The sequence below is a fragment of the Gallus gallus genome, chromosome 2 (genome assembly GCF_016699485.2).
Source record: "Gallus gallus isolate bGalGal1 chromosome 2, bGalGal1.mat.broiler.GRCg7b, whole genome shotgun sequence".
Classification (NCBI taxonomy): Eukaryota; Metazoa; Chordata; class Aves; order Galliformes; family Phasianidae; genus Gallus; species Gallus gallus.
In genome coordinates, this window is record NC_052533.1 from 84,344,480 (window position 1) to 84,359,032 (window position 14,553).

General features: G+C 44.5%; 1 protein-coding gene across 7 annotated transcripts in view; it reads right to left on the reverse strand.

The window, feature by feature from the left end:
* The window catches only part of PTPN3 (protein tyrosine phosphatase, non-receptor type 3), a 159,257-nt gene that overhangs the window by 115,521 nt on the left and 29,183 nt on the right, over nucleotides 1-14,553 (reverse strand). For 2 of the 7 annotated variants that reach the window (XM_040695500.2, XM_015282341.4), the window contains exon 1: nucleotides 5,552-5,691. The exons of 2 other annotated variants lie outside the window; for them this stretch is intronic. The gene's annotated coding sequence lies outside the window, so the exon portion shown is untranslated. Of the gene's footprint in view, nucleotides 1-5,547; nucleotides 5,692-5,955; nucleotides 6,034-14,553 lie in introns of those variants that run through there. 3 more of the 7 variants (XM_040695501.2, XM_015282342.4, XM_046935370.1) reach the window with 2 other exon arrangements.

Below are 14,553 nucleotides of genomic sequence, written 5' to 3' on the forward strand. Positions count from 1 at the left end.
AGCATTTTATCTTCTTTGAAAGTTCTCGCGAGCTCAGAGGAAGAGTAAATGATTAGCTTTGTATTGCATTAAAACAAAAGAGCAAAGGAGAGATAGAACCACTTTTTGTACTTCTAATTGCTTTTGCCTTGCAGAAATCATAGTACACTGACTTTGTTTTCACTGTGAATGAGGAAAAATCCCTCAAAGCTCTTGTACAACTTTACTGCCTACTTTGATAACATGTGCACAAGTATGAACTAACAACATCCTTATAACTGTTAAATTACTACCTAAATGCTACATAGCATTGATTAAGACTGATTGTCTAACCAGCCTTATAACCCATGGCTCACCAAGTTAAGTTAGGAAAACAAAAGCTGGCTGTTGATAAAAATGATAAAAAGCAAATGACTGTGACAATGGTAACTACATCATCTCCCAAAACACGTTTAATTAATTGATGTAAGCAGGCATACAACATACTACTTCGCTGTATTTCTGCTCTGTGATGTAAGGAATGGTACCAGTTTCTCTTTTGGCAAAGCAGCACCTTTCAAGAAGCCCTGAATTCCTTCTGCTAAAACACTGATTATACCCTTTTAGCTTGAAGAGTACCTCTAAATTCCAGGTTCTAAAATAATTTCCTCAGCTTGTCTTTTAGCCATACTTCACAGTCTGGGATACCCTTTTTCTCTCTCTACTGTATGTTGCTGTAAGTGCTTGTATGAAACCTAAACTTGTCAAGAGAGGGAAATGTCACAGAAGTCATAGAATGGCCTGGGTTGAAAAGGACCACAATGATCATCTAGTTTCAACCCCCCTGCTATGTGCAGGGTCACCAACCACTAGACCAGGCTGCCCAGAGCCACATCCAGCCTGGCCTTGAATGCCTCCAGGGATGGGGCATCCACAACCTTCTTGGTAATAACAGCTATAGTCAACATGGGAGACTAATGAATACCTGGGCCATGTATGAGCTTTGCTGTTTCCTATGACTTCTATTTTGTCTGCAAAACTCCATTACCTGTCTAAATTTCTTTAATCTTCCTACCGAGAAGAGATTTTGAGAACTTCTACAAGGGAAACCCGGTCACAGAAATCATCAGATTAGTCCAATCCTAGTCAGCTTCATTTCAGAGGAAATTAGGGTAATAGTCTGGCTTGAGATTGAGCAATGTATAGTCTGCAGAGGTCCATCACACTCCTCATTCAGTTCTATGCTCTTCATTTAAACCAATGGTGAGAAGACTCTTATCTAATACGATCTTGTAAAAGGAGCCTTGTTACCAGACATGAAGCATGAAGAGATAGCAACACCACGTGAGAAGAGAATGTCCTAGAACTGCAGACACAGGCCATGCCTTAGCCAAAGCCTGAGGAATTATCAGCATGGTGAATATACAGATACATATCTCCATCTCTCCCAACTTCTTTTCTTGAAAGTTTTAAAAATACCGCCCACGCCTTATTGAGAATTTGTATTAGTGTATGCCCAGAACACAGATTTTGCTTAGGCTTCTTAAACATCTAAGCCAAGTCAAGTGAGACTCACAAGATGAAGAGAAGTAGAGCAGCGCACTGAATGCTTACTGCATCAGAGACTCGCAGCATGGCTGAGGCTGGCATGGCCCTCTGGATCCATCTGTACTCCAGTAGGAACACCCAGAGCAGGGTGCCCAGGCCTGCACCCAGGCAGCTTCTGAACATTTCCAAGAAGGAGACCCCACAACCTCTGGGCAGCCTGCACCAGTGCCTCATCACCTACACAGCTCAGAAGTGTTGCCTGGTGTTCAGAAGGAACCTTCTACATTCCACTTTGCACCCACTGCCTCTTGTCTTGGCACTGAACACTGAAAATGGAGCCAAATTCTTTTCATTACATCCTTTCTTCTAGTACTTACAGACGCTGATGAGGTTCCCTTTGAGCCTCCTCTATTCTAGGCTAAGTCCCAGCTCTCCCATAGGAGGGATGTTCCAGCCCCTTCACCATCTTGGTGACCTTATATTCAACCCTCCCCAGTGCATCCACATATTTCTTCCACTGTGGGCCCCAAAACTGGATACAGCACTCCAGCTGTGGCCTCACCAGTGCTCCTAAGGTTTGGAACTTTCTCTTCTGTCATCTTGGATCAGCAGATGGGAATCTTGTTTCCATTACTCATTCACAATACTCAGAAATCTACAACAAAAATTAGCAGATATGCCTGACCAGACTTGAGCATAGCACAGCTCAAGCCACTGAGTTCTGTGAAGAAACATCTGTATTTTCCCTTTGGAAAAGATTCTTCAAGGTTTTTATGTAATTTGCCTACAGGAAGAAAACAAAATTAAGACGAAAAAGCCTCATAAAGCAAGCCATAGGAGAATTTTTCATATACTATCAGATTTCCTATTATTTCAAGAAGTATTCAATGTGCAAGGATATGAAAGGAAGAAACAAATGGAATACAAAGCCCCATACAGGACACACAATGAAGCTTAATATTACAATGCTAATAATAGAAATTAGAACTCCCTGTAATGTTCAGTACATGCTGATATGAAGCCAATGGTATCTTAGAGTATGGAAAGATTAAATTATCTCAAGAGTAGTCAGGATGGAACTTGCAACACATCTGTTACTCCACTCCTATGCCTCCGTGCCTGCTCCTTCCCCTCAGCAAACACCCCAACAGAAAACATTAACCCACCTCTCATTAATTCACACTTGTCATGAGGTAAGACTGTACACACCTTTGGCTTTTCTGGGCTTTGATAACAAGAAACACCGCAGCTAATGAAAAGCATCCAACTCCAAAACAGAACTGCAGGCAATGTTTCTGGCTGACGCTAATACTTCCACACAGCCTGGGCTAGGCTGCTTGGTAGACTCCAGGCTGTAATTCCATGCAAATAACTGAAAAACACCATTCTCTTGCTTTTCCACTTCAGTGCAAATTGGTCAGTAGATGTTATATGGTCTGATCTGGGGCGGTCCTGTGCAGAGCCAGGAGTTGGACCCAATGATCCTTACGGTTCCTTTCCAACTCAGGATGTTCTACGATTCTATGACCACGCACTGTTCCTTCTGACTGTTCTCAGTTGTCACCTGTATGGCTGTAAAATGTATGAAATTCTTTCGTACAGGAAAACATGCCACAAGGTTCCCATAAAACTTAGAATGGACGCTCCAAATAATAAGTTTGGTAACAACAATCCTTCTGACCCACTAAAGCTCTGTTTCCTTTTAACTGCTCAATTTGTAATGAGTAAATAGTCCCATAAGTGGGTGCCAGCATTTGAGTACACACAGAACAGCTGTGTACTGTATCTGCATTCAGTCCACCCCGCAGAATTTAGCATTGGTGGTTTCTGCATGCAACACTTCCAGTGTAAGGTTACTCGTGTAGCACCGGTGAACAGCTATCTACTCATCAATACAGAAAGTAGGTCACAGCTTACAAACGTACAGACAACTGCCTCTACTACAATATTGATTAATAAGAAAAACCACCCGAGATCTTCAAAATTTAGGTGCAACTTCAGACCATTGCAAGAGATAAGAGCAACATTTACCACGTGACAACCTATGAGCACAGGCAAGAAGGAGATGTCACCGCCACCATACCAGCTTTTCCGTTATCATTTTCTGCACTCAGCATCATTATCAACACACTGATAACTTAAGAACCAAGAAAACAGAATGATAATTTAAGAAGCAGTTATGTAGCTTCCTGGATATGCCACTACATTACAGCGTTTGCTTAATTGCAGTCATATGACTGTCTTAATTTGCACCAGAAGTATTCAGGAGGCTGAGTGCAGACAGTAATTCTTGTGAAGTACGACATGTCATTGTGATAGTACCCAAAAGTTCTGTTCTGAAACCACGAACCCCAGTCTTCAGATGTGTGAAAAAAGTGGCAATAGGCACCAAATAAGTGCTTTGTATATCTCTGAGAGAGATGACAAGTGCTGAGAGGTTTTCCAGGAAACCATCGCCAGCGATTACTAAAGTGCTTTATGATAGAAAATTCACCTCATTTGAAGAAACAAGTAGTTCTGATGATCTGTTTTGTTCAGTGTGCCTTGAAATATTTGGAATATCACATTTTTCTTCTGAACTATAAAACAAAGATGAGTCATAGAATCATTTGAGTTGGAAGGGACCATAAAGGCCATCTAGTGCAACTCCACTGCAATGAACAGGGACACCCACAGCAGATCAGGGTGCTCAGAGCCCCATCCTGCCTGACCTTAAGTGTCTCCAGGGATGGTGCATCCACCACCTCTCCAGGCAATGCTTCAGTGCCTCACTACCCTGATAGTAAAAATCTTCTTTCTCACGTCCAACCTAAATCTCCCCTCTTTTAGTTTTAAGCCATTGCCCCTTGTCCTATCATAACAGACCGTGCTAAAGAGTCCGTCCCCTTCCTTCTTATAGCCCCCCTTTAGACACTGAAAGGTCACTCTCAGGTCTCCCTAGAGCCTTCTCTTCTCCAAGCTGAACAGCCCCAGCCCTCTCAGCCTGTTCTTGTAGGAGAGGTATTCCATCCCTTGGATCATTTCTGTAGCTCTCCTCCGGATGCACTCCAACAGGTCCACATCTCTCCTGTACAGAGGACTCCGCACCTGGATGCAGTACTCCAGGTGACGCCTCACCAGCACAGAGCAGATGGCAGGATCACCTCCCTCTCCCTGCTGGCCACGCTTCCCAGGATGCAGTTTGTTATCAGGGCTGCGAGGGCACACTGCTGGCTGATATCCATATTGTCATGCACCAGTAACACCAAAGCCTTGTCACTATCAGACCTGTCACCTGTACACCAAGGTACTTGTGCCACAAGACAGTGCAATAGCACACCAAGATCAGAAAATTCATTATTTGTACTTCATCGGTGAGCCCTTCCATACAGGTGATCAGGCAGACCTTTTCCCCCCCCCCCATGTTTCCTTTGGCAAGGCTTTCCCTTCGGTCCGGAGCCATCCAGGCAGTAAGGGCAATGTGTTTCCCCCTACAGACTGGTTTCAGATATATATGTATTTTTAAAGTGAAAGTGCACCTCTACCCCAAGGCAGCGTAAGTGCACCTACTACGGAGTCACTTCTTACCAATAACTTTTCTACGCAACAGCATACAACTTTAACACCTCCACCACACACCTTTCTACCGAAAGGACTGTTTGGGGCAGCAGCATTTAGCATTACCAAAGCACCGAGTAACTCCGATCCCTGTTACACAGGTACGGGAGCAGAAAGAACACGCAGAGCGGTGCCCGAGCCCCAGCACGGCGGTTACGGGAGCTCAGTAGGAGAAGGTGGGACGGGGACAGCCGAGACTGCGGAAACCCAGCCCGCCCCGCTGCCCCGTCGCGGTGCAGGGCCGAGAGGACGAAGGGCAGCGGGCGGAGCCCCGCCGCGCCCCGGGCCGCCCGCTGACAGCCGGCACCACGCTCAGCCCCGCCGCCCGGAACGGCCGCCGCTCTCCAGCGCCCGCCCCGCGGAGCCCGGAGCGCCGGGCACGGCAGCCCCCGCCGCCCGGTTGAGCCCCGGCAGCGCCAACTTCCCCCGCGCCCGGCCCGGTACCTGCCTCGCAGCCACCCCGCCGCCCCCGGGGGCGCGGAAGGCCGTTGCGGCCACCGCCACGACGAACACCGAAGCGAGCAGGTGCGGAACGCGGCACCGCCGGGACCGCTGCCGCCGGCTCCTGCGCCTTGGGCTGGGCGGGGCGGGGCGGGGCGGGGCGCGGCGGGGAGGGCGGTGGGGAGCGAGGACGCCCGCCCGCCCGCCCGCTGCCGCCTCCTAGCGGGGAGCAGCGACAGCTCCGTCCGGGCCCCGACCCTCATCGGCTGCACTCGGAGAGCTTCGGCTCTTTCCGCAGCTTCCGGGCGAGGTGGGGGCCGTGGTGTCCCGCCGCAGGGCGAGGTGCGATAGCGCCGGACTGAACTTGAGCCGTCCCAAGCTGTGGGGCAGCGGTCGCTCCCACAACTGTACCTCAGGTTGGGGGCACGCAGGAGTCTCAGTGCTTGCTGCCCACGGGGAGCCCACGGTGGCTGCCTCGCTGGGCAAGGATCTGACGAACCGGTGTCCCTTTATCTTGCCTCCTCAGTCAACCGTGAGGTGAACTCGTGCCCGCAGCACCAGCAGGCTTCCCAGGATGCCAGGTGTGGGCACACTGCTGCAGCACAGCACAGAGATGTGGGCTCCAGCCTTGACAGTAGCCAATTGTGTCAGAGCCGCTCCGCACCACGCTAATTAGCTGTGCCTTTCAGCAGAGCTAATTAAGTGGAGCAGGGTACCTCCATGGCCACGCAGGCCGGTGGTGTGTTTTCTCCAGTGGCGAAGCTGTTTGAAGAAGTTTCCAGATGCTTGTTCCTGCCCTTGTGGCACAGTCGTGCTAATGCAACTCTTAAGTGAGACCAGCTCCAGCTTATAGTGCACCAAAACTCTCTTCAAAAAACGTGTGCAGCTCCAATATCGCTTCTAAAACACATGGTATATCCACGATCTGTTGTGGCCCCTGTCCTCTATTAGCAAAGGGGTGGGAGCAGGGAGGAGGTGAACAGGAGACAAAGCACCAGGGAAAACAAGGGACAAAGAATCTTAGAATCATAGAATCGTTAAGGCTGGGAAGGACCTGTAAGAGCATCTAGGCCAACCACCAACCCACCCTAGAACCATGGAATATCTCAAGTTGGAAAGGACCCACGAGGATCATTGAGTCCAACTCATGGCTCCACACAGGACCACCCAAAATCCAAAATCTATGTTTTAGAGTACTGTCCAGGCACTTCTTGAACTCCAGCAAGCTTGGTGCTTTTATGACTGCCCTGAGGAGTCTGTTCTGGTGCCCAACATGACAGAGAAAAGCATGTCTGATCACCCCTTGATGTGCCTGTGTAGTCTTTCAAATTCCAAAACTACCCCTCCCAGTGTACAAATACACTTACAGTGGAGATGTGGCTCTCCAAAATGCATCATTCATTTCCCCACTAGGGTCAATACACACTACCACTATCATGGCTGGCTCCCAGGGCTTTTCAGAGTCAGTGCAGGTTCCTCTGGGCAGTTCTGTCCTGGGCTTAGAAACGTGCTCGTTGGCAACTGTACCCCAAAGAGCCATTTTTCCAGAAGACTTCACCAAGGACACTGGCTAATAATCTCATCTCTTTCCATCTACAAAATGTGTACAAGCATAACTTTCCACACATTTAAATCCTGATTAAAAAAAATAAAAACATAAAAAATGAAGTCATAGAGTCATAGAATGTCTTGGATTGGAAGACTTCCAATCTCCTGCTGTGAGCAGGGCTGCCACTCACTGGGTCAGGCTGCTCAAAGTCCCATCCAACCTGGCCTTGAATGCCTCCAGGGATGGGGCATCCACAGCTTCTCTGGGCAGTGCCTTTGCAACCCTCTGAGTAACCCTCCTCCTAACTTCTACCTTAAATATCCCTTCTTTTAGTAAAAGACCATTCCCCCTTGGAGTTATCAGGCTTCATTCTAGGTCTGAGGTTCAAAACTCGTCTCTGGGATGTGAGAATATTCAGCTTGAGAATGTCAGAGTTTGCAGAGAAGCCCTGACAATGCCCACCCAGATCAGCCCATCAGTGTCAGCCCAGAACCTCTTTCTTATCGGTGAGGAATGGACCCCTCTGACACTTTACATGCCATGGAAGGAAGCTAAACCTGCAGGTATAAAGCTTTGTTCTTGGAAACCACATTCTCAAATTTCTTGGTTGTCTGGAAAGGCAGAGATCACTGTACAGATCAGGAGCAGGGAAGAGAAGAAGGAATGAGGTAACTGTAAGTTCTGCACACAGGCTGCTGCAGGAGTGCCACTGACTTTGTCCTGACAGCAGCAGATATCTAGCACCATGTGTGATGTCACCTCATCACCTAGTAACAAAAACACATTTGCATGTCAATGTTTCTGCAGGTCACCTACTTGTTAAAGTGCTAAGTTAGATGTAATACCAGTTCAGTGCCTGTAGTTAATATTTTCTACTTAGGTTGACCACATGGCTGCACCTGCACTTGCAGTGATAGGAGAAGCAGCTGAGGTGGAGGAGAAGGCCACCTATTTGAGCAGCATAGCTGGGCCGTGCTACCCTTTGGAGCTGATGAAACTGCAGCCTGACTTGACAGCTTAGGCTGGCTTTCTTTCATCAGTTAGCAGCTGAAGAGAGAACAGAAGGAAGAAGTCCTGCTATCTATCTTCTAAATGATCACTGCTGGAGTGTGGCTTAGATGGAGGTAAATCCCAGAGCAGGATTTTAGAGAGGTATAAAATGACACTTAGTATCCCATTTTTTGACAACCTACGAGAAATAAATGAGTGATTTAGAAGTCTAGTTGGGGAAAGTTACAGATTTGGACAGTCCAGGGATGAGCACATGGCAAGAAGTTACATACAGCATATGAGAAGGGCATATATATGTACTTCAGTTACATACAGCATATGAGAAGGGCACCGATACTGTGATCTCTGTGACCACTGGGGTTGGGATAAAGTGCAAGCAGCTTAATTCACAGGGAAGCAGACTACAGTGACACGTCTAGCAAAATCTTCTTAGACATAAACCAGTCTAGCTAGGCAAATGATGGAACCTCTCTCACAACATTTCTTAAGTGGGGCTTAAGTAAGTATCCTATATCTAAGGGATGAGCTTTCATTAGAACCAAGTAGAAAAAAAATTAAGAAAAGACTGCCTGAGGCCTCTATCAACCCATGTGGAGGGAAAACACTTTTAGATTTGTGTTGTCAAGCTCAGCAAGCCTCTCCTGAGTAAATACACGTACATACATGCATATAGACTTGCAGAGGCTCATCAGCCAAATTTCGGAGAATTTCCTTTAAATCAGTGAAAGACTCCTTGCTGTAAGAATCATGGACATGCTAGAGCTCCTCAGTAGTTATTTCTGAAGAGGCAATTTGTTTATTTTTAGATAGCAGTTCTTTATCCTAACTCTTTTCCTGGAAAAGGCTGTGGCTTATACTTGCTTGAACTCACTTCAGCCTGAAGCAGAAACCCATGATGGGAAACTTCATCCTAATAATTAAACTGAAGCATGGTCTTTATAAACAGAGCTCTGGACACTGTGGTCACCTCTGCCTTATAGATACATCTGCAGTATGCATGCATGGGTTAAGCTTCAGTTCAGTCCAGTCCCAGAGGTACTGAGGTTCTAGCAACTGTCCTTTCAAGCTTAGCAATACATTTTTATGTCTCAGTCTTGATAAAACATAAACCAACAGTGAGGTTTCAAAACCCGCCCCCCCCCCCCCCCCCCCCCCCAAAAAAAAAACCACACACACACACACCAAAACTCAACAACCCAGTAAGCAACTTAATGTAAGTTGACACAATCAGCAAATACCAGTGTAAGAAAACACAGACTAGGAGCATATACACAGGCAGGGAACGCTGCCCAGCATTTAGGCAGCAGTGTGTCTGGCCAAAGCAATTTGTGTGCTTGCTGGATCTTTGTGGGTGCCATTTTCCTCCCTCATTTCAGCTGTGATTGTCAGGCATTGGCTTACAGGCATATATGAAGATAAGCCATGCTGTATGTTGACTCATGAAATATGCATCATGAAATATTGGTTAAACAAAGGTAAGAGATTATGAAAATGCAGACGCTGAGAATGTACTGACAATGTTTCACTTAGTCCTAACCAGTGAAAATGTTCCAGACTGTAAAATGATGGGAAACAGTGGAAGCACAATCATCTTGGCCAGTTACACATAAGCAAAATATTGTAGATGAAGATATGTTGCTGAGAGAATGCTGTGTGTGAACACATACAGAAAATTAAGTGATAGCTTTTATCTCTACTTTGATTATCTGATCAATAGCTTGATGAGTATGTATTTACATTATATTTGCAGCGTTTCTGTCGCTGAGAAGCAGACTTGTCAAATGATCTTTTTGGCTTGCTCTTTCTTTACTCTGCCTTACGGACAGTCCGTGATTTCATGTTATCTGTAATCTATAGAGACGGTGGGGAGGCATTATTGTAACTCATACGTTTTTCTTGGATTTCCCTATAACAGTATTTCCCTACTTCAGGTTATATATTTTTAAATTAAAAAAAATACAATTCATAGGAAAGAAGTGTTGGATAATTTTTGCTTTGTCTAAAATTTGCAAATGTTTTCCATTTAACAATTAGTCATGAAAAGCATATTTAAATGGCTATTATTTAAATGTATACAATGCATATACTTAATTCAATTGCACAGGAGAAACAATATAGCCCTACACTAACTTTCTGTAAAAGGTATTTTGTTTCTTGCAAAATTACCACTCCCTGAAGTATGGTGGGAGCATATTTTACATTCTGTATCATTTGAATTTGAGAAGGAACACTGCAGAAAGCTGCTTTAATTGAAGTGTGAAATGTATGGGATTGAGCCTTTAGGGAGCATTGGGCACTTTTCTCATCATTCTGGTTGATAGATTTGCATGATGTGGGTGGGGAATGTTGTTGATCTGGTTGTCCATTTTAATTTTGGGCCAGCTGTGGCAGCTTGAGTGTGAAGTACGAGAGCAGCTTTAAAGAGAGGGACAAGTACGGGAACCTTAGAATACATACTGTGCTGAAGACCAAAATAGGTAAAATTGCACCATTTACGCTCTTTTGAAAAGCATGATATTTAAGCGAACTCAAAATATCATATTCTGCAATACTTTGTACTTTATCACCTGTATTGAATAATTCCTATGTCTTCTTTGGCTTTCTGTTTCACGTGAATATAAACAAGTTGGAGAAAAGTCCTTAAACTTAACACATCCCTTTCCTAGTTCTTTGAGAAATGCAGCTCTGAATTTAGCAGGAGACCAGCACGCCTCAATGAGGGGACTTCATGCAACCCCTAAAGGAAAAGAAATTAGATAAATAAAGTGTATTTCACCATCCTGATTCACATGGGAATGTATGCCAAACCTAACCTGTCTGTCATCTGATCAGCAATGCCTCTCTGCCGCTGAATTTCCTATCAAATCATTCCATTTAAGAGGAGTCTCCTAATTTGTTGCTACACGCACATCTAATGTTACAGGACTAGGAAAATGAAAGCAAAACAGCTCCACACCTGCTAGTTTTCTGAGAATCATTAATGCCTGGAGTTTATAACTGGGTAACTGCTAAGGTCTGATTTTGGAGTGGTCCTGTGTGGGGCAGGAGCTGGACTTCATGATCCCTATGGGTATCTTTCCAACTTGGGTTATTCTATCATTCTATGAACTGCTCTTACTGCAGTGCTGATATTACTGTTGTCATTGTTGTGAAAACCAGAGCCCCCTTCCAACAGTTGGCATATAGACCAAGTAATGGCAAGAGTGTTTCTGTGTTATTTGGCATCCTTACACAAATGGAACAAGTAGCCTTCCCTTTTGCCATGTTATCGTACCACAGTGTTCATTAGTGCTGTCAAAAATGGAAAAACTCAACTCCCACTTCCCACCCACTCCCCATCCCCTGACAAGGAAACCGTATGTTTCGGGAAATGAGTAATAGAGCAGCTCCTTTCTGAAGGTCACAAGAAATGAAAAAAAAAAAAGAAAAACGTAACTATGTTTCTTTTAAGAGACTGTTAATGAAAAGTGCAAATGCCTCAGCATGTTCATATTCAGCATAATTCAATCCAGGGTTATCGTGTACCTAAGGGGAGAAGCCATAAAGAACTAGGTCTAGAGTCTGGGGATCAGAAGGCAGCAGCTTGTCTACACTAATTGATTTCCAGACTGATATTATAAAAATCTGTATAGTGGAAATACTAATGAGGGGTAGAAGAAGTTCTCACAGTTTAGCTATAAGCTTTCAGTAATTATGAGGTGTTGCACTCCAGGTGCTGAAGGCATAAAGCTGCTTGAGTGGTTTTCTTGCTACGAGCCATCCAAACATACCTTGTATTTTTCTGACATAACTGTCTGGCTCTATAAGCAGTCTCTGTCAAGGGATTTAAAAGCTGAATGCTACAGCATTGAATTTAGAGGTGCCTAGCTCTGGAGTACATGCAGCTTTTGGGTTGCTTTCTTTGAAAGAGTGGTGAGGGATTGAAACGGGCTGACCAGGGAAGTGGTGGAGTCACCATCCCTGGAGCTGCTTAAGGAAAGAATAGATGTAGTACTTAGGGACATGGTTTAGTGGGCAGTATTAGTGGTAGGTGGACAGTTAGACTAGATGATCTTAGAGGTCTTTTCTAACCTTAATTATTCTATTCTCTTCTGTGATTCAATAGAGTACACAGGAGATGTTTTCCAGCTCATGTGGCATTGAAAGTCTGCCAGCACACTGAATTGACAATGCTTGGTCAGCAAATTCAGCAGGGAGATGCTGATGCTACTGGTGGGAAATACTACGTGTGCAGACACCTGCCAAGACTCACATCGTAGCCCCAGGTGCTCCATCAAGGCATATCCATCCATTTGGGGTGAATTTCCTGGAAGCGTGCCCCTGAGCGGAAATAGGGTTGGTGTGCTTTATCTCTGGGTTCTGCTCATGTTCAGCTATTGCCTAAGCCATGGCTTCACAGCCCAACTAGTGCAAACATGAGTGTTTGCAGGCGTGTAATTCAAGGTACATAGAGACTGCATGTTACCAAAATTAGATGCCCTTCATGTCTCCGATTTACTTCCATATAAACTCTAAGGGTAATAATGTGGGAGTTTAAAATTTAGACCAAGTCCCACTCTGAGTTCTCTAAAAACCTATGTTGTATCTGGCCTTACAAACCTTTCCTGCTTATTCTGACTTACCATGCTCTGAAACTCTGTGAGGGCTATGATCGTTCTTTGGATAACACACGTAGAAAAGAAGAATTCAAAGACAACTTTTTTCTTGCAGGGCCATGCATGGGGAACACTGGCATTAAAATCAGTCTGATTTATAATTCTGCTTTCCTAGCATAGTTATCAATTGCAGAGTCACAGTTAATATTTCCCAGTTCTCCCATATCTTTTCCTCAAAGGACGAAAGTCATAGAAAACATTTATATGCTGGTTTCTTTCCACTGGACAGAATTACACGCATCAGAGTACAAACGCAGATCATTTCATGAAAATCCTTTAAAAAATGATGCCAAACAGATACTGTGTTGTTTGTTTGTTTTCCATCGAAATTCAAAACCACAGAAAAAGTTGTTGGGTATTTACTGTCCTACTTGTCCTTACGGCAGACTTAATGGCTCAACCACAGCTCACAGCACTGGCATTTTACAAAAGCTCTTACCTATCCTTCTGTCTTCTCCCCACATTTGCCAAACTATGTCTTTTGATAAGGCAATACAGTATTATTTACCATTATCCATCACTTCAGTACTAATTTAAGCTTTTTTTTTCTTTTTTTTTTCGTCCAGGATAAATTAGGGAAAATTTGTGCTGTGCTAATAAAAGACTTTTTTTATTATAGTTGCTGAAAGGAAAAAAAGTGTAAGAGAGGGGAAAAGATTGTTTCAGCTCAAAGTTTTTATTCTGCTGAAAAGAAAATGCCTCAATGATCTGAAGTTGGGGTGATAGCTTGGCACATAGCGTGTGTCACAAAGGTATCTTTAAGGTGGTTCTTTAACTCTTTTCAGATTAGGCTCGTTTTGGCTTGCTTATCTCTAGCCGAGATAAGCAATGTTTCTGTTGCTTTTGGATGCTAATGAAAATAAGCACTTTGCTGCCATTTTGGACTCACAGGTCCATCCATTGGATCCTTAGATTGACTAATTTCTTACCAGAATAAAGAGGATCGTGATTTATTGCCCAGGTCTTGACAGTGCAAACCCAAGCCCTCATTCCTGATTAGTCCAAGTCAAGCAAGGTATTTCCTACTGTGGTTTTTTAAACTGCTTCAGCCAAATCAGTATTTCCTACTTTCCTGGCCTAGGATCAAAGGCCATGTGGTAAGGGCATCATCTAATGGCTCTGAGGTCTTCAGGGTGGTGGAGGAGATTTTTACTGGTTGTTGAAGGATTGCGTATAGATGTATTGCCATTTTTAATGTCAGGGAGCCAAGGAACCAAGCAAGGATTTTGGATCACCACTGACAATCAAGCTCTGCTAGGGACTATAGTTTTCAAAGCTTTAGACACCTATGGTTCCTGTGTGGAGCTAGCTTGCCAAACTGAGTAGTTTGTGTACCTTTGGCTACCTCAGGCTTTGTTGGTATAAATAAACCTGTGTATACAATCATCACATGCTCTCCCTTTCCTGCCTTCCACTCCATATGGGACTTTCATAATGCTAGAATTACAAATATGACATCACTGCCAACACTTCCGCTGGTAACATTATTCTCTCTGTAAAGCCCGATAGCTAACAAAAAGTGTTTTCAAAGCAGAGATGATCTCATTGCTGATGCCTGTGCATAAAGACGTTTTGGCATGATGAGCTCCTGTGTAAATTCAAAAGTGTTTGTTACTGAAACATATCTTAAATCTTTTCAAAAGGAGAAGAAGGAAACAGAAACAAAAAAGGAAAAAGAACAGGAAAAAAAAGCAAAAAAGGGGGGGGAAAGGGGGAAATAATGAGAGGAGAGGAGAGGAGAGGAGAGGAGAGGAGAGGAGAGGAGAGGAGAGGAGAGGAGAGGAGAGGAGAGGA